The sequence below is a fragment of the Nannospalax galili genome, unplaced genomic scaffold (assembly GCF_000622305.1).
Source record: "Nannospalax galili isolate Female #2095 unplaced genomic scaffold, S.galili_v1.0 scaffold450, whole genome shotgun sequence".
NCBI lineage: Eukaryota > Metazoa > Chordata > Mammalia > Rodentia > Spalacidae > Nannospalax > Nannospalax galili.
In genome coordinates this window covers 377,007-384,640 of record NW_008329134.1, presented here as the reverse complement: position 1 = coordinate 384,640, position 7,634 = coordinate 377,007, and positions in this window count along the sequence as shown.

Here is a 7,634-nt window from a genome sequence, read left to right as displayed (position 1 = left end):
CGTGAGATGAACGTCAACTCTATAGAAAGAAAATGACTAGTCACAAAAAAAAATTCATGGTAATTACTGGGTAACTCCTGAAAGGAGGAGGGTTCTACTTTTCTTTTGTCAAAGAACCATTTAATTTCAGATCTGCCCCATGGATGTTGGATGGAGTACGTTATCTGATAACCCCTGATAGCCGCCACTTATTAGGTGTCTTCTCTGTGCCTTGGCGCAATCTTCATTAACCCATTTAGTTCTCAAAAGCCAGCAAAATGTATGTTATTAACTCCACTTTTAAAGGTAAAGAAATAAAGACCTCCAGGTACTAGTAGAGCCTCAATGGGCCTCATTGCTGATGTGAAAAATGCCCTCAACTTGTGATTGAATCAAGTTCATGGAGTTGCTTCGAAATCCTCCTGTAAGAAGTTGAGAAACTCGTTCCCCACCTCCCTGTACAGTACCAGTAAGAACTGTACTTTTAGTTTCAAACTTGTACTGTAAACTCAGCACTTAGTTGCCATTACTGGAGACTTAGTGGTGTCTGACTTCTATTCAAGTCAGCTGGAACTTCACACCTTGACTGGTGAATAGCCAGGCTTACAATAGGAAGGGTTGCCTCTTCAGAGAAAGTGCCTCAGCAGGATCTGACAGGCCTGGGGAGAGGCGCCCTCCCCTTTCAGAAGGATAGTTATTCAAGGTGACCCCATGTCTCCATCCTCCAGTTATCTCTGAAAGAAACTGCAGTTGAAAGCAGAAACAGAAAGAATGAGCCAGAAAAGTGGCCCACAGTGGAGGTGCTGCTCCTGGCATTTCCCTTTCACGTGGATTCCTGCACCTGCTTCCTGCTTCTCTAAAACTCACCTCAAATGCAGTTTAGGAGATGGAGCAGACTTTCAGATTCTATTTGATTTTTGTATTTTCAAGTGATTTAAAATGTGACACTAGGAAAATTTGTTCTGGGGCCTCTTACTCTGGAAGATCTGACAGGAAGTTAAGATAATGTTCATTTTTCATAGTTTGCTCTTCATTTTATTGAAACTTACATTATTCCCCCCCAGAGGTTGGTGGAGGTCAGGCTTTATTATTATTTACAGTCTGAAAGTAGAATAAAGTTCAGACAGGTGTTAAATGTCATCCCAGACACAAGAAGACCATGTAGGAATATATAACATCCAAGGTAAAATACAGTAAACAGGAATCTCTCAAAGAATTATCCAAAAGTTTGAAGAGATGATGTAAACATTTTTTCTTAGTTGAATATACTTGTGTGCTATCCATACTAAATGTGTTTCCTGAAATAAACTAGCCCCAATAATGGTTCTGTTACGTCTTATAATAAATGACACTAATAAAAACAGCCTGGACATTGTGTCATCTAGGACTTTTGTTTATTTACTATTTGTTCAGGAAAAAATACTCTTTTGGAAAATGTTCCATTAAACCATTCCATTTTTCTCTCCTCTTGTGCTGTAATATAGAATCAAGAAAGTATTTGCCTCAGATAACCATACACGTAAATTACCACAAGGAGAAGTGAAAGGGCTGTGAGCAAGCCGCTGTCTACTCAACTTTGCAATGTCTGTCAGGATTGTTTTCAACTGCGTCACTTCTTCCCAAACCTTCCACTTCCCATTAATTGGGTTATATTCCCTCATAAAACAGAAAGAGCAAGCATTAAACTAATCAGCACTGTGTCAAAAGTAGGAAGATGAAAATCAAAGTGAATTTTCTGTCATGTTGTTTTTATTCAAGAAAAGGCAAATAAAGAAAATAAAACAAAGGTAAATATATATTACAGAACAAATGGTAGACAAGCCACACCCAGAAGAGAAGCCTCCAGTTTAACACAGGCAAGAGAAAGAAGCCTTGGTAAGGAGAGTGGGGCTTAGCTCCCTCTTGCTTCATTGGTGGTGTTGAAAGATAAACTGTCACATTAAATTTTGAGGAATTTATTAAAGCAAATATGGCAAACTAGAAGTGGCTGAGACTCCCCCAAAGATAAATGTTAACAGTGAACATACAAGAGAGCAAAGAAATGATCAGAATGATCACTGGCGCTTGTCAGAATGTGAATAATTGTGAATCTGATCCTGTGGTTCTAAGAATCCATACCCTAAAATAATCTAAAAGAAATGGATGGATATCTAAAATCATAAGAACCACCAAAATTAAACTAAGAAGAGATCAAGAGTTTAAACAGACCCACAACATATAAGGAAATCAAAAGAGTAATACAAAACCTCCTGACTTAAAAAAGCCCAGGACCAGATGAATTTACAGCAGAATTCTCCAGACATTTAAAGAAGACCTCCAACCAATACTACTTAAACTATTCAAAATGATAGAAACAATTGGAGAATGCCCAACTTCTTTCTATGAAGCCAGCATCACTCTAATACCCAAACCAGGTAAAGGCACAACCAAAAAAGAAAACTATAGACCCATATCCTTAATGAACATAGATGCAAAAATTCTCAAGAAAATACTTGCAAAACACATACAGACACACATAAAAAAGATAATCACCATGATCAAGTAGGCTTTATCCCAGAGATGCAGGGATGGTTCAATATACACAAGTCAATAAACGTCATTAATCATATAAATGGACAAAAACCACATCATCATTCTCAATAGTTGCAGAAAAGGCTTTTGACAAGATTCAGTATGCATTTATGTTCAAAGTCCTAGAGGGAATTGAACTACAGGGAACATACCTCGACATAATTAAAGTTATATATAACAAACCCACAGAAAACATCATTCTAAATGGAGAAAAAGTAGAAGCATTCTCATTAAAATCAGGAACCAGACAAGGATGTCCACTATCTCCACCCCTTTTCAACATAGAGCTTGAAACTCTTGCTAGAGCAATAAGACAGGAGAAGGACATTAAAGGCGTACTAATTGAAAAAGGAGAGGTCAAATTATCCATTTTTACAGATGATATGATACTATACCTAAGAGATCCCAAAAGTTCTACCAGAAAACTCTTAGAGCTTATCAACCCTTTCAGTATACTGACAGATTGAAAAATCAGTCTACAAAAATCACTAGTCTTTCTATATATCAATATGAAGCAGTTGGAGAAAGAGTACAGGGAAATGCTCCCATTCACAATTGCTGCAAAAAAATTAAAATACCTTGGAATAAATCTGACCAAAGACACCAAAGATCTCTACAATGAAAATTTTAAATCTTCATTTAAAATGAAAGAGATTGAGGAAGACACCAGGAGATGGAAGGACCTCCAATGCTCATGGATTGGAAGAATTAATATTGTGAAAATGACCATCCTACCAAAAGCAATATATAGATTCAATGCAATACCAATCAAAATCCACATGACATCCTTCACAGAATTAGAAAAAAAATCCTTAAATTTGTATGGAAGCACAAAAGACCCCAGATAGCCAAAGCAACCCTGAGCACAAAGAGCAGCCCCGGGGGGATTAATATACCAGGTCTCAAAGTATACTACAGAGCTATAGTGATAAAAAGTAGCATGATACTGGTACAAAAATAGATACATAGATCAATGGAACATCATTGAAGACCCAAACCCTAGTACATGCAACTTCAACCACCTGATATTTGACAAAGGTGTCAAGAACATACAGTGGAGGAAAGACAGAATCTTCAACAAATGGTGCTGGCAAAACTGGATCTCCACCTGTGGAAGAATGAAACTAGATTCTTATCTTTTACCTTGCACAAAAGTCAACTCCAAATGGATCAAATACCTCAGTGTCAAACTGGAAACCCTGAAACGTTTAGAAGAAAATATTAGCAGTAACTTACAAGATATAGGTGTAAGAAAGGATTTTCTAAATTGGACAAAAGTTGCTCAGAAATTAAGGTCAGCAATCAACAAGTGGGACTTCATTAAACTAAAAAGATTCCGTTCATCAAAAGAAACAATCAAGAAAGCTAAGAAAACCCACAGAGTGGGAAAACATCCAGGATATATAAAGAACTCTAAAAAGAATCAAAAACAAATGACCCAATGATTGGCTAAGGAACTAAACAGACAATTCTCAAAGGAAGAAACAAAGATGGCTAAGAAACACCTCAAAATGTTCAACATCATTAGTAATTAAGGAAATGCAAATTAAAACCACCCTAAGGTACCACCTTACTCCAACCAGACTGACTAGGATCAAGAGAACAAATGATACCAAATGCTGGTGATGATGTGGAGAAAGGGGAACACTCATTTACTGCTGGTGGGATTGCAAACGCATGCAATCCCTATGGAAAACTGTGGAAAACTCTTAAAAAATTAAAAATGAACCTACCATATGATCCAGTTATACTATTCCTTGGCATATACCCAAAGGACTCATCTTATTATAGAGACACTTGTATCAACATCTTTGTTGCTGCTCTTCCACAATAGCTAAGAGATGGAAGCAACCTAAGTGCCCCCTCAACTGATGAGTGTGTAACAAACATGTAGTACATTTATACAATGGAGTTGTATTCAGCAGTAAAGAAATGTGAAATAATGGAATTTTCAGGTAAATGGATGGACCTAGAAACTGTTATACTAAATGAAATCACACAGACTCAGAAAAATAAAAGAAGTATATTCTCCTTCATTTGTGAATCCAAAGCACCAAATCCTTTAAAATTCCATGTTCTTTTAGTAAAATAACTGTACAACAGTCTCTTCTTCATGAAATAACTACCATCGTCATGACTTCAGTAGTGCCTGATTACTAAACATTGTAACAACTGGGCTTCATTAAAAGAGGGGCAAGCAGGGTCATTGAACCCTCACCAGAGCATCCAGCCACACTTCCAAGCCAACTGTATGTAATTTGACCCCAATCACATATAGTCTCCTCGATTTGGGGAGGGCTAAATTATACAATCTCGAGAAGGCTAGGAAGACAAGGCTTGACCCATCCTGGGTAAGGGCTTTCCAGTCTGCATGCCCTCAGGTCATTCATACACCCCAGCAGCCCCTCAGTTATCTTGGTAAGGTAGGTAAACTCAGCAAATTCATTGATTCCTCAGTAAAACTTTAATCAAACATTGGTTTGACACTAGAACCTTAAAAGGGACTAAGCATTACTTAGTATCCCCAGGAAAAGAAGTCTCACAACAGATGAAAAATTTATTTGTTAATATTATTATGTCTCATAATTATTAAAAAAAGAAAACGAGAGTGTAAAAGATATTAAAAGGATATGGGATTGGAGATGTTTCCCAAAATAAGACAGAAAAAGTGAGAGAGCCTAAGCAAGTAATGAAGGTCTGTGTAGGTTTGTTATGATATATAAAGGATGAGACAAAAATAATAAACACAAAATATTATAATTTCTAAGGTCATGGTTTTGCCAACTAGTTAAGGAACAAAATATATATCTAGTTAAGGTTTAGCTGAGAACATTTGGTTTTTCACCCAAGCTTTATCTACATAGCACATGGTAATTGAAAGTACAAAACTGGTGGAGCTAACCTTGTTGGATGTTTAAAAGCCGTGTTTTGAGGCCTATACTAATCTGGTCAGAGGGAATTAAAGGATAGTTTTTGACCTTTGCCCTCCAAGGTCAACTAAGTTCCAGGGGGCTATGGAACATCTCTCAAAATGTTCTGTAACTGTGGTGAGTCACTTGTCCTCTTGTTCAGGGAGGCCATGGAGGCTCCACCAGATGGACTTGAACCAGTGTCCGGTCTACAAAAAGGAGGATCAACTCAGAGGAAACATCTCATTCATGCTTCCAAATGAAGTCAGCCATGGCTGCGCACCACCTTTGACTTATCTTCACATAAATGGAACTGGTCAAAGAAAGGACCCAGGGGCTCCTCCCAAGTCCATATGAGCCCTGAGGAACAGATACTCAAATGACTTTAATTGTAAATGTAAATTGATTTATTTGGGCCAACTGTATGGTTTTAGACACCCAAAAGGAGAGTATAACAAAAGAGTAAAGTGATCAGTATAATTCTTCAAGAGTTCAAGGGATTACACTTCTCAGACATTAGGCTTAAGTCCGCATAAAAACTTATTTAGACAATTATTTCTCATTGATGATTTTGTTCTGAATCAGAAAGTGCTTCTCAGATATAAGACTTCAAATCTTGGTCTGCAATACCATGGTGCCCACCTGTAGCTAAGAGAGACAACCTGCTATTGTTCTAAACTGATGGCCAAATTTGTTTTTCCCCCTATCTAGAAGCATTTGAGAGGGAACTGACACTGATTCTAACCACTCCGACAGCTATCACAATGCCTGAAAGCAAATCCTAAATCCATCACTCTTGAGTCCAGCCTTGGCAGAAAAAAGAAAAATGAGGGGGAACCCAATAGAGCGATGTTTTTGGAAGCTCTCGTCATGTGATTGGCTGATCTTAAGTTTCACTTTGCATTTATATAAACACAGGATACTATAGATTCTCCAGTCTAATGGCCTCCCCCTCAATTTTGGAAGACTGATGACATTCTAGAAAATAATGTTTGTTGCTATGGATGAAAATTAGATATTTGGAGTCTGTGGAGAATACAAGAAACTAAAGATAGAAATGTTTCAATTGAATTTTTGCTGCCAACTAAGATTCAAGGGTCATTGTGGAAGAGGGGTGAAAAGGCAGTAAGAGTCAGGGGAGATGGATGACCACAAGGAAACAGAGTTTTCCAGGTAGGTGGGAAGTTCCTCGTATGAACTGACAGCAATGGTGATGGTATACACAAGACCCATGCAAGCTCAAACCATATAAAGATAAAATGTTTACCAAAAAGCATGTAGGTAAGAAGGTGGTATTTCATTGCAACATTGCATAATTAGGTCCTCCACAAGGGAACTAGGTGAGGCACTCTGTTAGATGTATCAAAGAATTTAAACTTTGTCCTAAGAAAATACTATCATTCATATATATTTGTATATATATATATGTATATATAATAGCATTAAGTAACCACTTAAATGCTTTTCAATTTCTAAGATTTTTCTTCCCTTTTTAACAGCTTATTTTCAAACCTTGACCTCCCTTCTCTCCTTATATAGATGCATCTAAAATCTATATATGTATACAAATCAAATTATTAAGTCCTTTATACCATAATTTCCCTGATCTTCTCAATCTAGAGCTCATCCTATAAACTTTGCCCTTCACTGACTGTGTTCATGTCCTTACTTATAAATTTCTCTTTAAGTATTTGTACTTTTTACTGAGTGCAAGGATCCATATTGTACCAACTGAACTGTGTAGAAGGCACTTTGTGGCTCCTGTTGGCTCCCCTCCCCAACATACACACCTGGTACCTACTCTGCTGTGTAACCCACTTTTCTTGAGTATGGACTGGACCAGGTAACTTGGTTCTAACAAACAGAAGAAAATACAGTGGCAGGGGGGTGGTTTTAGAAAAGGAATATAGCTTTTTCTTTCCTTCTTTCTTTCTTTCTTTCTTTCTTTTTCTTTCTTTCTTTCTTTCCTCTCTCTCTTTCTTTCTCACTTTAAGATGAGTCGACTGTCATGTTGTGCGCTGCCTTAAGAAGAGACTTATGCAGTCAGAAACATGCAGCTAGGCAGCAGCTTTTGACCTGCCAATAGCCACATGAATCCTGAGAGAGTTTGTTAGGAGACCTAATTCAGAAAAGCCTTTAAATGCCTATACCCACAGCAGATGCTGATGGCAGCCT